Source organism: Nelumbo nucifera, chromosome 4 (genome assembly GCF_055504915.1).
Source record: "Nelumbo nucifera cultivar China Antique chromosome 4, China Antique-T2T, whole genome shotgun sequence".
NCBI lineage: Eukaryota > Viridiplantae > Streptophyta > Magnoliopsida > Proteales > Nelumbonaceae > Nelumbo > Nelumbo nucifera.
In genome coordinates, this window is record NC_142652.1 from 40,709,028 (window position 1) to 40,726,739 (window position 17,712).

The 17,712-nt window shown below is 33.5% G+C and overlaps 1 pseudogene; it reads right to left on the reverse strand.

Annotated features, from left to right (window-relative positions):
* Window positions 1-9,929: 9,929 nt before the first annotated feature.
* LOC104611098 (putative disease resistance RPP13-like protein 1) lies at window positions 9,930-13,016 on the reverse strand (annotated as a pseudogene).
* Window positions 13,017-17,712: the final 4,696 nt, after the last annotated feature.

Sequence of the window (17,712 nt, forward strand, 5' to 3'; positions counted from 1 at the left end):
CATAAATACATACAAAATATAAGGTTTTGCACTCTACATATTTGCATTTGTACTCCTTCCAAACTCAGCCTTATTTCCCATGAAAATAAGGCAATGATCATTTTATCCATAAAAATCCATTATTACAATGGGCATTTTTATCCCTTTGAAGTGTTGGCAACTTTCCCCCAAGGTGGGAAAGTTATTTATCCACCTAGGAAATGTGTACCAGGAAAATAAACTTTTCTTGATCCCCACATAAATATGAAATAGAACATGTGATTTTTGGTCAATGGGAATCAAAATCCCATTGACCAATTTTCCACCTCTCAAAATTCAGGAAAAGAGCGCCCCCTTAAGGTATTAATTTGCATTCACCTTCATTGAATCATATATTTAAGGCTTCTTTGTTTATTCTCATCATTAAATTCTATAATTAAATACATACATAATAAATTAACAATTTCAATAACATAAAAACTTATACTTTTAAAATCTACCTAGAAAAAATAGTGTTTTCACCTAGGTAATGGTAAGAAATTAAACCATTTGGGTCAAATGAGCCAAACCATGTTGCCACAATTAAATAATAAAATAAAAAAAATATAGAAACTAGAAAAATTGGAATGTTTTTAACATCATATATTTAACATATTAAACAATAATAAGTATAATAAACAATTTTTTAACAATCAACTCGGAGGCCGACCTGCTTTTGCCTTCAAGTCACAGGTCACCAATTCAACTGTCAAGGTCAAACGAGTTAAACTGCTCTACATCAACACTATGTGTGTGTGTGTAAAAATACATATTTTATCAATAAATAGTATAATTATATTTTACATATATTATAGTTATGTTTTACATATATTTTATAATTATGCTTTACATATATTACATATAATATATGTATTATATTACATTTATTTATGTTTTTTAATTCTATTTTAAATTTTTTATAATACAATTGAAATGCTACGGGTCAGGTCGAGTCAAGTTCGGGTTGAGGCATTGTAGGGTTGGGTTAGGGTTGAGGCAAACCTGCTCCCAATCTGACTTGTTGACATCCCTATTAGCATCTATCTCTAGCTATTTTTGGGGAAAATATAAAACCCCCTGGTTTTTTTTTTTTTTGACAATCATATAAACCTCCCTTGTATTTTGATACTAACAAAAACCTCCACCATAGTTTTAAGGCCATGTTTGGGAGTGCTTAAAAATAAGTGCTTATTTGGGCCATTAAGAACTTATTGGTATTTGGGAAATAAGCTCAAAATAAGTGCTAATTTTAAAAATAAGGGCTTATTTTTTAGCCCAAATTTCTAGATTTTTTAAGTTCTTATACAATAAGCACTTACTCAATTTTTTTTCTTCCAAAATTATCCTTAGTTGAATTTTATAAAAGTACTTTTATGAAAGCACTTTTACAAAAGTATTTTTATGAAGCACTTTCATAAAAATATTTTATGAAAATACTTTACAAAAGCACTTTTACGAAAGTACTTTTATGAAAGCACTTTTGTAAAAGTACTAGTACTTTTATAAAAGTACACAAAAGTGATTTTGTAAAAGTGTTTTCATAAAAGTGCTTTTATAAAAGTACTTTCACAACAGTGCTTTTATAAAAGGACTTTTACAAAAGTGTTTTTATAAAAGTAATTTAATAAAAGTGCTTTCAAAGGGAATATTTTAAAAATTTGAAAGAAAATGAAGAACAAAATAGTCACAAATACTTATTTAAATACTTATTAGAGAAAAAAACTACCAAACGCCCAATATAAAATAAGTACTTGTTCAAATAAGCACTTGTTTTTAAGCACTTATTTTTAACTTAAGCATTCCCAAACATAGCCTAGTATTTTAGACTGAAAATATTGACATATTTCATTGATTTTGTAAAATACCATAAGGTTGATTGTGAGAAAACCCATTAATTTGAACCCCTCAATCCCAGGAATACAACGATCAACCCACATGTTAATGTTTGTTCCTTCATTAATTTTTCTAAGGATTCCTTTTACCAAATATATTTTCCAGAATACTTTTCCATGTTATTGGTTCAACATTTGCATTCTTACCAAACACAACCAGATAACCTTTTATAAATTTCAAAACGTGAATCATTATATCATTAACTTTTAATGAGGTTGGTCTGAATTTTCGAAGTCAAAATTTGTAGGCCCAGATTTATATTCGCATACTGATACCTTGGGATCCATACTGATTCCTTAGCGTTTGGTAATTCCTAAAAAGCTCCAACCATGGGGATGCAAGCTTCCTGCCAGCTCCCAAATACAAACAAGTTGATGATTATTGCATCTCATTGCAATTAAGATCATAGAATTCTGTTTTGGTAAGCTTTTGGCTTCCCTCAAAAGGAGGAAGTAATTAGTACTTATTCAATTCTTTTCTTCCAAAATTATCAGTAGTTGAATTTTATAAAAGTATTTTTATGAAAGCATTTTTACAAAAGTATTTTTAAGAAATTATTTTTATGAAAGCACTTTTATACAAACACTTTATGAAAGCACTTTTATAAAAATACTTTACAAAAGCACTTACGAAAGTACTTTACAAAAGCACTTTTATGAAATTACTTTTACGAAAAACTTTTATGGAATTAATTTTATGAAAGCAATTTACAAAAGTACTTTGATAAAAGTGCTTTCATAAAAGTACTTTCACAAAAGTATTTTCCTAAAAATGCTTTCATAAAAGTACTTTCATAAAAATGTTTTTATAAAAGTATTTTCATAAAAGTTCTTTCAAAGGGTATATTTTGAAAATTTAAAAGAAAATGAATGACAAAATAGTCACAAATGCTTATTTAAGTGCTTATTAAAGAAAAAAATAACTACCAAATGCCCAATATAAAATAAGTACTTATTTGAATTAGCACTTGTTTTTAAGCACTTATTCAATGAGCACTCCCAAACATGGCCTAAAAATTGTTCAAATACCTCGTTTTTGTTAGTATTCTAGACTGAAAATGTTGATATAGTACATTGATTTATAAAATACCATAAGGTTGATTGTCAGAAAACCCATTAATTTGAACCCCTCGATCCCAGGAATACAAAGATCTACCCACATGTTAATGTTTGTTCCTTTAATAATTTTCCAAAAGACTCCTTTTTTCAAATATATTTTCCATAATACTTTTCCATGTTAATGATTCAACATTTGCATTCTTACCAAACACAACCTTTATAAATTTTAAAATGTGAATCATTATATCATTAACTTTTAATCGGTATTCGGGTTATAAGTTGGACCCGATTTTCAATCGGGTCTGAATTTACAAAGCCAAAATTTGTAGGCCCATATTTATATTCGCATACTGATACCTTGGGGCCCATACTGATTCCTTAGCGTTTGGGAATTCCCTTTTAGCTCCAACCTCCAACCATGGATGCAAGCTTCCTGCTAGCTCCCATATACAAACACATTGATGGTTGCATCTTCATTGCAATAATTAGTATCATAGAATTCTGTTTTGGTAAGCTTTTGGCTTTCCTCAAAAAAGAGGAAGTAGTTTGTACCAAAAAAATGGTAAATTACTGAAATCTCCTCTGAAGTTATAGGTTATTACTGAAATTTCTCATGAAGTGTGGTAATTGTAATCACCACCCCTAAAGAGTTGTAAGTAGACCCTTATGTTAGAATCCTTTAAAAAGAGGCACAAAAATATCTAAAATATTCATGCAGTTCCTTTGATCGAAATGTTTATTTTTCAAGTTTTCTCTACATATAAATCACTACCCCAAATCTTTCAATTTATTTTTCAAAATTTCCCTTCATATCAATCACTCAAAGGTAAAGTTGCAACTTTAAGTTTTTATTTTTATTTTTTTGTTTTAATAAAGTTTGTATTATTTTTTTTTTCTGTATAATCAACCTCAATAGTAATTATATAGGTATTTTGGACATTTTATGCCTCTTTTCAGAAGATTCTAATAGAAGGGGTCTACTTGCAACTGTATCAGAAAGTTTAGGGAAGATAACTGCAATTACCAAACCTCAGGGGAGGTTTTAGTAGTGGTGTTATTTGGCATCAGGGGAGGTTTCTCTACATAAATACAATGAATCATAACACCACAATGCCAAATATGCCCTTTGGTTATACCTGGACGGACCATGTGCTTCATAGTTATGGTAGTCATCCACTAATCCAATTAATATGTTAAAGAAAAAAAATTATTGATATAACTGATTGTAAGTTTTTATGGTTTGTTTTGTTTGCAACTAGAATTAGAATCGGAATGGTTTATTCCCATAGTCTATTTGTTTCAAATGAGAATGAGAATGGGATGTGGAATCAATAGGAATGGGATTTCATTCCTAAGAGAGAGGCAAGGAATAGCCATTCCCTCAAATGGGAGGAATGATATTCCAGCAAAAATAAGAATTAGATTCCAATTCTATCCAACCAAACAGTTAAAATCGGAATAACTCATTCTCATTCTATTCTAAACCCCTATTACTGCAAACCAAAAGGGGCCTTAGTTTTATCATCAATTGGAACTTGTGCCATTAGCCATTTAAAGCTCTCCTCCATTGCTACACTTTTAAAGGTTGTATTTAATACATTGTTGTTTCTTCCTGAAACTTTTTGGACTGATCGATACAAATTGGTAATAAACATGTATTGTCACTATCATGTTGGATTTATCAATACAAAGTGATAATAAATATGTATTGTCACATTCACTTCTATGGTTTTGAAATAAAATACATTCAAGAAAGAATTTGGTATTACCTAATTGGCATAGAGCTTTAATAGCATTCCTTCTATTAATTCACAAAGGTGGTTGTTTGGGTAAAGATAAAGACAAAGTTGGTTAAATGAGCCATTTTTCTGTTCTAGTGACAGCTTAGCGATTCAATTATACAGTAATTGGCCAATCATAATGTCTTAAATCAAGTAATAATAAATATAAATATAAAATTTACACAAAATTGTATGAAAAGTGGACATGTTCTAAATGAGAAGCATGATCAAGTTATTAACGATGGAAATGATTAGAAATATAATTTTAAACATGAAAAGAAGAGTTCACATCTGCGCCTCATTCCCCACAACGTCTCACAGTACATTCTCACCGTGTATTGGAAACATCTTCCAATGATGTATCAGAAATGATGATATCATCATCATCAGGAGATGTTTCCAACTGTTAAAAGGTCTTTGTGGTGGATGGCATAAATTGCAGACTTAAAATGAGAAAGATGATAGGCATAATGGGGCCCACGCCCAACCTTTGGACCACTTGGTGGTAAATTTATGGAGCCGAGATGAGTTGAGCTTAATTTTTGTGGTGGATAACTCGTGAAGCTGCCCTTGTTCTCTTTCCCAATTTGGCTTCAATCCCTTTCAAAATCCAACTGGCATTTCAAAATTAAAACGGTGAAACACATTTTCATCCCCCGAAATAAAGATGTTGAAAAGTGATGGTTGCGTACGGGGCTGTGGAATTAATAGTAAGAGGTTGAATGGTTGCTGAATTCATGTATTGTATGACTGGTGTGGAGTGTTATAATTGGCTCCACAGCCTCCTAAATATCTATTGTGCTGGATCATTCCCATCTACACACATAGAGATCATGATTTTAAAACCCTTACTTATTCAGTTTCTTTCACTACCTTGTCTGAATTTTCTTAAAAAAGCATTGAATCTGTCAACAAACTATTGCCCTAGACTAAACCATTTAACCCAGACACAATTCATGCTTTCAATTTTTTTTAAAAGCTAAATAGAGAGAGAAATTGGAGAGACCGCACTTTTTTTTCTTCTTCTACTTCTCCTCCTCCTTGTGAGAAAGTGGATATGCATTTAAGGAATTAAGGGTATGAGGGTGCGTGAGATATAAGTTGAAGGCGAATGACGATGGTGATCTCGGGGAGTCAAGTGAACCTCTTACTGAGATCTCACCCTATAAGTGAGTATCATAGAGAGTCAACCTCACAATATTGAATAAGAGCTTTTTTGAGGGCTTGAGAATTTCAATTAGGTGTTAAAATTGAAATTCAAATTTAAAATTATGCATTAATTACAGGAGTAAGTAACTAATTAATGAGAGAGATCAATTGAAGGCTGGTTCGTTGGTGTGTTAGCTGGATTGTCTTAGCATCGATGTGGAATCAAATCCCACAACCCGCACTTTGGGAAAAAAAGGGGTAAGGGGAAAAGTTATTGCTGATTAACCAAAAAAAAGATTAATGAGAGAGAAATTGCACTTAAATATAAGAATAAATATAAATTAATGAGGTAATTTGGCCATAAATATAATTTAATGAAATTAATGAGACAAAAGGGGATTTGTATCAGATTGTATCGGCCAATATAGACTCGAAACACGAGCTTGCACCAAAAGGCGGTTCTATTTTTTGGTTGATTTTTAAAACCTTAAATATACACACAAAGAAGATAAGAAAAGAGGAGTGAGAAAGAGAGACTGAGAGAGGATACAATATTTGGTGTCTTCGTGCTTTTTCTCTTTGCCATTATTTTTGTACCATGTGAAATGATTTTAGGGAAATTATATATGTATGCCTCCCCTAACTTTATTTACAATGTCTAAAACTTCCACCAACTTTATTACCAATGAAAGGCCATATACAAATTTACCTAAACCTATCCTACGGTTTTAAGTATTACTAAATGACCCCTTATAATTTGCAAACTCTTTGCTTATCACTGATTTTCTTACATGGTTAGTAGAAAAATAGCAATTTTATATGAAAAAAATAAAATGTTGATTTTCTCCTAGATAGGTTTTGTTTCCAAAAGGTTTATATGAGAACTACCAAGGGTATTTTCAGAATAAAAAACCCTAGGCCCATGCATTTCTCGTTTTAAGAGATCACAAACCATTCTCAAAGCAATTACAAACTGTAGGAGGTGTTTTATAACACACAAACTATAGGATAGGTTTTAATAAATACTTGAAGCTATAAGGAATGTCTAAGTAAATAACCCATAAAATGATTGACTTTTTTTAGGTAATAATCTATCTATACTATATATAAAAATGCAAATGCAAAGTGAAAATTTTTTGGACTAAAATTACCCTCTATTTCTTTGTTTGAGAAAGGGTATAAAAGTCATTTTATTACAACTTTACTCCTATCTTTTATTTCTACTAAGATGCCTGTATTTGTGTATTTAGTCCATCTCTAATTGTAAGGGTTGAAAATGTAACTTCAATTATTACTTTTCACATCATTTAATTTTCTCTCATTAACTCTTATACTTAAGGTATTAATTCCCACTTTCTCTTGTTAAGTCCTATATTTATGTTATTTTTCACTAACAAATGTTGCTAATTAGATCTATGCCAATATTTTTAACAATATAAATCTATATATTTTAGAACTGACTAAAAAAAATCATTATTTATCCAAGTGGTGGCTAAGCAATTGAACCATCTGAATCAAATTGATCAACCTATGAAGTCATAGTTAGGTAATAAATTTTTTAAAATAGAAATAAATATAGAAAAATTAAACACATTTATGATATTTTTATCAATCAAATTAAAAAAATAAGTGTAACAAACAAGAATTATTTTTATTGATAATGAAAATGAAATACATAATTTACAATAGACCAAAAAAGAAATTAGTTTACTATTTGGCAAAGATCAATAGTTCAACTTCTTGGTCAAATGTGTTAATATTTAATGTTATAAATAAATAATAAAAATCAATAAAATATAAAAATACATAAATTTTACAAAAAAATATCTAGGCACATGTATAATATCATATAATTCATATTAAACAAAAAGTAAGTGTAATATATCAGAATTATTTTTACACACAAAAATACAAAAAAAAAAATTGAACACATCTATACTTTTATATTCATTACTATTACAAATATGAATAAGATTGTGGAACTTTCTTTTGACTAAAATACTCAATTTTGAATTCAGTCCCTATTTAGTTGTGAGGCTTAAATTGTAAATTGAATTACTACCTTTCACTTCATTCAATTCCCTCTATTTAAATCTTACACCTTTTTTGATAAATGAACAAAAAAAGATACACCAAAAAAATAAAACATTACATAAAAGAAGAATCTAGCCAAGCAAATTAATCTATTAATGATACTTGAAACTTCACAACTCAATCCGATTATCACATATTTGGATGAGGTGTTTATATAATTAGATTTGGATTTTGCAGTCTACATTCAATTAATAATAAAAAACAAAAAAAATAAAAAATACATAAAGTTTATGGAAATTTTTGGATACTTTATTATTATTATCACTATCATCATGTAGAATTGCCATGTCAAAGCATGTGTATGCTTACTAGTATAAGACATGCTACACAAATCTAGGCTTGAGGAGAAGCACATCCCTGCACATCCTTAAGGCAATATACTTTGGTAGTAAATTATATTATTTGAGATAAATAATACTATTGCCTTGTATCTTTGTTGACCAATTAGCAATTTCATTAGCCTCCCCATATAAGAGTATCTAGCTCAAAAATTCATCTCCCTCACCATGTTATGATAGTCATTAATTAATAAAATTTATGATTTTCCATGGGGTTCAATTTTACCTTGTATGCTTTTATAAGCACTACCTTGGAGTCTTCTTCAACCTAATTGATCTTGCTTTACTCTAATCTACCATCCAGTGACTGCATAGGGATGTTGTTTAATGAACTTTCATGTTTATAATTTGTCTTTTCTTGCCACTTCTTATCATCTTGGATTGGCCCCTTGTTTACTTTTCACTCTCCACACATTATTTATATACTAGTGTAAGGGCACATGCAATATATGTATACTAGTAAAAATAAGTAAAAACAAAAGATGAAAATACATTTAGATTTTTATAGTTTTTTTACAATTAATACTCCTTAAAATGTCTTGATTCATTAATTTTTTTAAACCAATTAAAGAGAATCTATTCAACTGAATGAAAACTGCCTTGTACAATATGAAAATGAATGAATTGTGGTTCAGAAGACCACCTATAGATGCACGGGTTAGAATGTCTTATACAATTCAAGAGTATTTGTTGAAGAATAGATACTTTCTTGACTAAAATACCTCTATCTTTAAATTTGGCCACTCTCAAATTCTGAGGGCATTTGTAATACTACTTTTCACCTCATTCAATTCCCTCTCAGTAATTCTTATGTTTAAGGTATTAACTCTCATTCTCTGTATTTCTTCTCATCAATAAATTATGCCAGTTAAATCTAAATTCAATACTTTTAACAATATAAAACCTATGTATAAAAATAGACCCACAAACAAAATTATTCTTCCATCGAGATGGTGGATAAGAAATTCAACCATCCAAGTCAAATGCATTAAGACATGTTGTCATTGTTAATAACAGTAGATTTTTAAATAGAAAAATTAAAATTTTAAAACAAAAAGGAGAAAAGAAAAACAAAGGAATACTTTTTTCTTTTAGCAACTTGCAACCATTATCTTGGTTCTTCAAGGTAACTAAAAGTAGTATATTCCCATAGCCTGTTTGGTTCAAATAGGAATCGGAATGGGAATTGAAACCAGCTGAAATGGAATTTCATTCCCAATGGAGGGGGAGGGAATGGCCATTCCCTCAAATGGGGGAATTCCATTCCACCAAGAATGGGAATTGGATTCTGATTCTGCCCAACCAAACAGTTGGAATCGGAATGGCCCATTCAGATTCCAATTCCAGACCCCTATTCTCGTAAACCAAATAGGCCCTTAGCTCTATGAACCACATACCTAAGAAGATAAATTTGTTAGTGAAAGAAGTGTTTCCTTTTATCTTCTTCTTCAATTTTCTGTATTCTTGTCTATAAAATGGATTACATTTTGACTTACTTGGGAATGCTACTAATGTAGTTCAATGACGGGAATGAGCAATCTTGGTCTAATACTCTTCCCCTCCTTGCAACCGCCTTCATTCTTAGTTCTTCAAGGAAATTATAAATAGTTCATGAAACTGGTGGGTAGGTGCTTAGGCTTCATATGTGGAGACCACTCAATGGTCAATTCCTGGAGAGGGTTGAGCTTGTCCAGCCACATGGACGAGGACTTGAGATTCATGCATCCTTTGATTACCAATCTTTGAAGAGAGGCGAGACCTTGCAACATTGCTAGGGGCAGGGATGCTGTATTTTCAAAATTAGCAATTTCCAAGTTGGACAGTGAGGGGCATTGATACAACCAATTCAATATCTTCTCATCACATTGTACTAATTCTAGATCATAAGCAGATGGAAGCCTTGGAAGATAATTCAACATTGCACAATACATGATTTCCACCTTTTTTACAGTAGGAAGCAAGGGTGGAAGTTTCACCAATTTGGGACAAGATTGGATGCAAAGTTGCTTAAGGCTAGGAAATTCACCTTCCTCTGTTCCCCATCATTCTTTCAGACTATCCATACAACTAAGATGTAATATCTCTAACATTTGAAATCTCAACTGCTTGTTATTGTTGTTGTTATTGCTGTGCCCATAGAACTCCTTACCCATATATTCCATTTTCTTCATACTGGATATATGCAATTGTTTCAGTGAGGGTAGATTCCCCAAAGGAGGCAGAAACTTGCACTTGTTGCAGAATTTGAGTTCCACAAGAGTCAGCATATCATAAAACATGATGATCTGCTTCATCATCATCCAGGTTGGATAACTTAACCCACCATAACCATGTATAAAGAGACGCTTCAACCTCGTAGAAGGTCGTAGGCCCTCAAGTACGCTCTCAACACTTGCTTCATTATCATTATTATTATTCTTATTATTATAGTTACAGTTGTTCCAATGCAACACTAACTCGTTGATTCCATGCTTATTGATGAGGTTAGCCTTTTTGGCCTCTTCAAAGTCTTCTACACTCTCTAGCCTTAAAATAAAAATGGATCCTTGGATATAAAACAAATCCTTTAACTCTTCAATTGTACTACTACTGTTAATTCCATTAATCTTTCTAACATGAAACAGAGGCAGTTTCTTCAGAAAACGTAATCTCCCAATGCCGCCTCTTATTAGACTTAATTTCTTCTACATGTCCTTATTCATCTCTATGTATTGGAGGTTGATTAGGTTTCCTATGTTTTCAGGAATCTCATCAAGCTTATAGCAATGTTCAAGCATCAAAGTTTGCAAATTGTAGAGGCTGCACAATGAGTCAGGCAACACTTCAATGCCAGTGTAGTTGAGGTTAAGAAAGCATAGATGTTTCAAATTGCCAATTGAATCTGGCAAGCTATCCAATCCATCATTGCCACTCAAATCCAATACAAGCAGGCATCGGTATTGTTCAAATAAATCACTAGGGATATGCCAGTCACATCTTGATGATGAGAAAAATATTAATGTAGACAAGTCCTTATATTTATATAGTTCCTTCACCATTGATGATTCTGGTTGGGCATCAATCATTGATATGTAATGAGCCTTCTCAGAGATGATGCTGCCATTTCTTTCTGATTTTCCTTCCTCCACCCTAAGATACAAGCCTTTCGAAATCGACTCCGCCAAATCATGCATTAGATCATGCATCACAAATGTGTTTCCATAATAACCTGAATACTTTTGGAAGAAAGACCTGTAGTACAATTCATCAAAGTATTTGCCACTAAGGTCTTCCATAATCTCAACTTGTTTACATGCAATAAAACCTTCTGCCATCCAAAGTCGGACAAGAGCTTTCTTATCAAATATATAGTCCTTAGGAGACAAAGAGCAGTATGCAAAACATAATTTCAAGTGTGTTGGAAGGTGATAATAACTCAGACGTAGAGCCGGTAGTATTTCATCATCTCCTTCTAACTCCCACATTTCACTTTCTAAGATAGAAGTCCACTTGTTCACATCCAGCTCATTGTATAGAAGACCTCCAAGTGTTTTTACTGCTAAAGCAACTCCTTTGCATTTTTTAACAAAATTTTCTCCAATCCTTTTCAAGTTTGGATGTGTATCATATATCTCATCATCAATAAAAGCTTTGAATTTGAACAATTGCCACCCATCTTCATATGGTAATCCTTCTAAATCAATAGTTTCTATGGAATTCATAATGGAGGAAACTTTTCTAGTCCGAGTGGTCACTACAATTCTACTTCCTTTCTTGGCTGCAACATTTAATGGAACTCTTACTGCATCCCAAGTTTTGCGGTCTTCAAACCATATATCATCAAGCACAAGTAAAAATCTCTTCCCACTTAAACTGGTTTGTAGTTCACATTGGAGTGGTTGTAGGTTTTCAATATCCCATTTTCCCTTGGTCATTGACTCAAGAATTGATCTAGTTATTTTAATAATATTAGATTCTTCAGAAACACAGACCCAGGCTCTCACCTCAAAATGCTCAACTACTTTTTCATCATTGTAAATGAGTTGAGCGAGTGTTGTCTTACCTATTCCCCCAATACCAACTATGGAAAAAACAGGGACTTTTTTCATATCATATTTATCAGATAATAGTAGGTTTATTACATCATTTGCCATTTCCCTCCTACCAAAAATTTCAGAATCATCAATTATGGAACTACTCTTAATACGTTTGTCTAGTGATGAAATAGTTTGAAGTCTCCTTTCTGTTTCATCATGGCACCATTTGTCTGAGCTGATCAAGTTGAGATACTTGGATTCAATCTTTTCTTTGATTTCAATCTACTCAGTTTTCAAACCAGTTATGACACTTGGAATCTCTTGTTTACGTAATATTTGGTCTTCATTGAAAGAGAAATGGATAAATTGGCCTACCTTTCCACTAACACTTTGCCGATGAGCTTCATAGATGAAATTGTCCACTGTGACTGTGGCTTTGAAAACAAATTGTCTCAAATCACCAAGGAAAATTGGCAAGCATGGATCTCTTATTTGCATATCCTCAATGGAACTAACCATTCTGTTAATCAATTGGAGAATTGCAGACAGGTCATCCAACTCTTCCCTGGTGCTCCACTGCTTTCCAAAATCACTCATAACGCTGGAGTCCAACTTGTGAAGCAATACTTGAACCAGAGGAGACACCACCACGTCTGCACCTGTTGCCATGCCTTCGAATCCTTGTAAAGTGGAAGAACAAAATGAATGAAGTCTGTACTTCGAGATGAATAGTCCAAAGAAACACAGGTAGATCTTGGACAATTCAGTGGTTGAATTTTCTCGCTTATCTGATTAAATCCAGGCATGCGTGTGAGTGTCCACACAAGGTCCTCTTTTTGTTATATATAGGATAATTATGTGAAACACCCTCCACTTTTCTGACTTGTTTTGAAGTTAACCCTGACTCTTAGATACCTTCAGAGACCCCCCCTGTCACACACTTTCTCTTAAAAAACTAATTACGGTGTCTGCAAGACTACAATGATACCCTCCATTCAATTTTTTCTTTCTTAAAAAAAAAAGTTCCAGCTTCATTCTTCCTTACCTACTTTTCTCCAATGCAGACTTAGCAGAGAAAGCAAAACCTGGGAAATCAATTGCAGCAGCAAAGATTAATTCCATTAGAACATAAGGATTGAACCATTTGGCAGAAAGAAAATTGAGCAATCTGATTGCAGAAACTTCTATAGAAGATCAATTTGGATTCACATGATCTTTAATTGTTTACCCTTGGAATGACGAAGGTGCAACTTGGTTTGAAAATTAAGAAAACCCAAACTTTTGACCCCAGGTCCAGCTCAATGACTAAAAATTCAAGCCCAGCCCATGTAAAATTGTGAACTGGATCAGCTTAGGCTTGGGTTGGACTCACCCAAATTGCAACCCTACATTTACATCTGTAAGGAATTTGATTTTTTTTAGTTGTCTTTTTTTTCTTATGTTATAGTTGTCACTAATCGAAGGTTGAATGTCTTGTGAGAACAAAAAAATGTAGCAGATAAAACAGCTTTCAAGTTTGGAAGAGGCTTAAAATAGAGAGTTTTGTACCATAAAATTATAAATTTGAAGCTTTCTAGAAAAAATCAGATTAAATTACAATGTTCATGCTTTGGCATCTTATGTGATACCTCCTGACTCCAGAGACACATCTTTGAACAATAAAAGCATGAATGAAACGACTCCGGATCTCCTACCCACGTTTACCCACAATACACTATCCCTGTGAATTGGGTACATCTCCCCTGCATAATACTATGTAGGAGGATGAGATCTTCTCCATGTGTGGTTGCAATGTTATGTGGTTAGACTTGGGCAGAGTTTGTGTGGACAGGAGATCCAGACTCAAATGGAACTATTTAAACTCACCCACCTAACACTCTAATAGTACTAGTTCGGTCATCTAGGCATTCCATAGATCTCTTCTAACTAAGTTAAAAGTGGGAATTGTAAGTACATGCAGTTCACTATCATCATGACTATGGTGGGGTGTTAAAAGAAAAATGGAGAAATCCTAACCGGGACACCTTTGTAATAGAACAACGACACTTTATCAAAGAAATGTAAGGCCAATGCACTTGCAATGAATATAGGAGGCCATCCTACACTTGCGATGTGCATGAAGCGCCATTCGAGACCTGCGATGAACAAAAAACACCTCCCCAGACCTGCGATAAGCAATTAGCGTCACCTGAGACTTTCAATGAACATAAAATGATATAGCAAGAGCCCAATGCACTATAAACACCTTGCGATGAGAATGAAATGACAACTCCTATTGTAACGAATGAAAGATAGACCCCGAGGTCGACAACACCCACTTACGGGAGATTGGTATTCCTTTTGTTCACAGCCGGTTGTGATGAGATGCCTCAGAGGCGACCGAGCAAAACACCCAAATACACCAGTCAGATCCAGGCGATCGAGCAAAAGACCCAGCTTGAAGATGGATCACAAGACAAAGTTATTGTTGGAAACCCTCCTTATGACTTATCGAGGAAGAGAAAGGCGGGAGTAATCCCTCTCAATTAAGAGATTCACTAATTACTCGGACACCCTCTGCGATGAACAAAGATGTACTTTCTTTTATCTTCTCCATATTGGTATTAGTTCCATCGTGCAAATGCTTTAATATGCTATACTTGTGCTTGGAATCAACAATTTGAGTTAGAGTGCTGATTTGAGAAGAATCTCTTCTTTTTAGGAAAATTTATCTCTAGAAGAAACACTAGGGTAGTGTTTAAGACACATTTTATTACTTTTAGACATATGATTCTATAGTCCGTACTGTACTTCGAACAAAATGAGAAAGTAAAGGGCAAGGGAGTGGTTGTAGGCAGAAGACCTCTTGAAGTTCCTACAGAGCAGAGTCTTGTCAATTTTCACACTTGATTACCCTTCAACATCCTATTTGCTATGAAATGAAACAGTCTCCTACGATCTTCGCTTCCCTATTTTACAAATGTCCTAACATTGCATGTTTATTTATTGATCAAGCTATTTAGGAAAGAGCTCTGCCCTGCGTAGACAGATAAGGGCAATTTTTTGCCCTGAATATCAATAAAAGATAATATATTTATAAAATAACAAAAAGTAAAGTAATTTTTTTCTGAAAATTATCAAGAAAGGGCTTCTTCTCTTTCGCCCTCTCCTTCTCTCTCTTGCTCTTCTTACTAAGCAAGAGAGATTCACGTATATGAAATAAAATGGGTCATGGCATCTTCAACGTCGACGGAGATACATTCCCGCCCTTGCAGAGTTACAGTTCATCGTCGACGGAGATACATTCTCCTTCGCCCTTGCAGAGCTAAAGCAAGTTCATATACGGGAACTGTTCATTGTCTTCCTCTGGGGTCGTTGAAGTTTGTATTGCCTCTGGTGCAGTATAAGTCTTCAGGGGAGTGGTGCCAATGGTGTCAACATAAATGTCCCCATCATAGAAAAGGCTCCCTCTAATGGAGGACTACCTACTCAAAATAAAGAATATAGCAGATGCTCTATCTGCTACTGGTGAGCCATTGATGGAGTCTGGTATGGTTTAACAAACCATAGGACTCCCACATGATTATGATAACTTTACCACTGTTTTTCTCACAAGGCCATTGATGATTTGTAGCCTTCTATTACAGTATGATATCAAATTGCAACGATCAAGAAGGTTTGCATCATTAGTCATGTCTCTACAAATCTTCCAACCAAAGCAAAAGGAAATTTGCCATATTTTGAACCATTTGGAAATTGATCATACTCTAAATATGGAAATCATAACTTCTCCGAATCTTGAGAGAAAGAAAGAACATCACATCCAAATTGTAGGTACAAAGGCAGTCCTTGTTAGATATATAAGTTCAAGATTCTAAATATCAATACAGGTCGATGTATCAGCTTGTATCAGTGCTTTTTTTATATTTTATTTATTTTTTTCAAAACCAGTTCAGAGGAGTCGGTTTAAGTCCCAGTTACCCTTTGAATCATGGCCTGACCTGTGTAGGGGTGTATTGGAAAGGCCCCAATACGATACATATCGGCCAATATAGGCTGATATATAACGATATTTTGAACCTTGCATGAGTTTCCCAATCAGCACTCTGCCTTGACCTGCCACAATAGGTTTGATACCTCTATCAGATACAACCTAAGAAAGCATGCTACCTATAATGTTGAAACCTCATCACTAGTGACAGACAACTGCTGGTATGTTGATTTGGGGGTGACACATCATATGCCACCAATGGCATTAATAATATGAAACTACATTCTGATTGCAATGGTTCAGGTTTATAGATTTCTCATATTGGTGCTTCTTCTATTTTTATAGTCATGGTCAATCTTTACTTCTTCATGATGTTCTACATGTGCTTGGTGTTACTAAAAAACTACTATCTATTGCTTGTTTTACTTCTAGCAACGACATATTCTTTGAATTTCATCCTTCCAGCTTCTATGTGAAGACCAAAAACACTTTTGGAAGGAGTCACTAATCAAGGTTTCTACAAGATTCCATCATTTACACCTATAACCTTCATTGGTGAATGAGTTAATCTTGACACATGACACCAACGCCTGGGACATCCTTCTCTTCAAGTTGTAAAGCAACTAGTGCTCGAGAACAAGTTTCCTGTAACCTCTAATAAAGCTTTGTCTTTCTGTTCTACCTATCAGCTTGACAAAGCACATAGACTTCCATTCTTACCTAGTTAATTTCGAGTTGTGTCTCCACTTGAACTTGTTTATTCTGATTTGTGGTGACCCTCGCCCATTGGTTCTCATGCTAGTTACAATTATTATGTTAGTTTTGTTGATGCATTTAGTAAATATACTTGGATTTTTCCGCTGTGCCTGTGCATAAGAATGATGTGGAATCTATTTTCATTCATTTCAAAAATCAAGTGGAAAATTTATTTAACCTTTAGATCAAAATGATTCAAACTGATGGGTGTTCTAAATACAAGCCCCTCAAATCATTTTTCTCTCATCATGGTATTATTCACAAAACTATATGCCCACAGACGCTACACTAGAATGGTACAATCGAGAGAAATTAAGCATAGACATATTATTGAATTTGGCCTTTCCTTATTGGCATCGGCCTCTGTTCCCAAGTCAAAGTCTAAATGGTTTGAGGCTTCCTACATTGCGGTTTTCTTATTAGATGCCTTCCTATAGTATCTCTCTATTACAGGTCACCTATGTGGAAATTCTATTTGGATGAAAGTATAATTATTTATCTCTTTGCATTTTCGCTGTGAATGCTTTCCATACATAAGGCTATACAGTGTACAGAAACTTGATTTCCGAAGCATCGACCCTCCTCTTATTCTTTCCTCCACTTCCCTTTCCTCTTCACCTGAACTCTTCTTCCCCATCT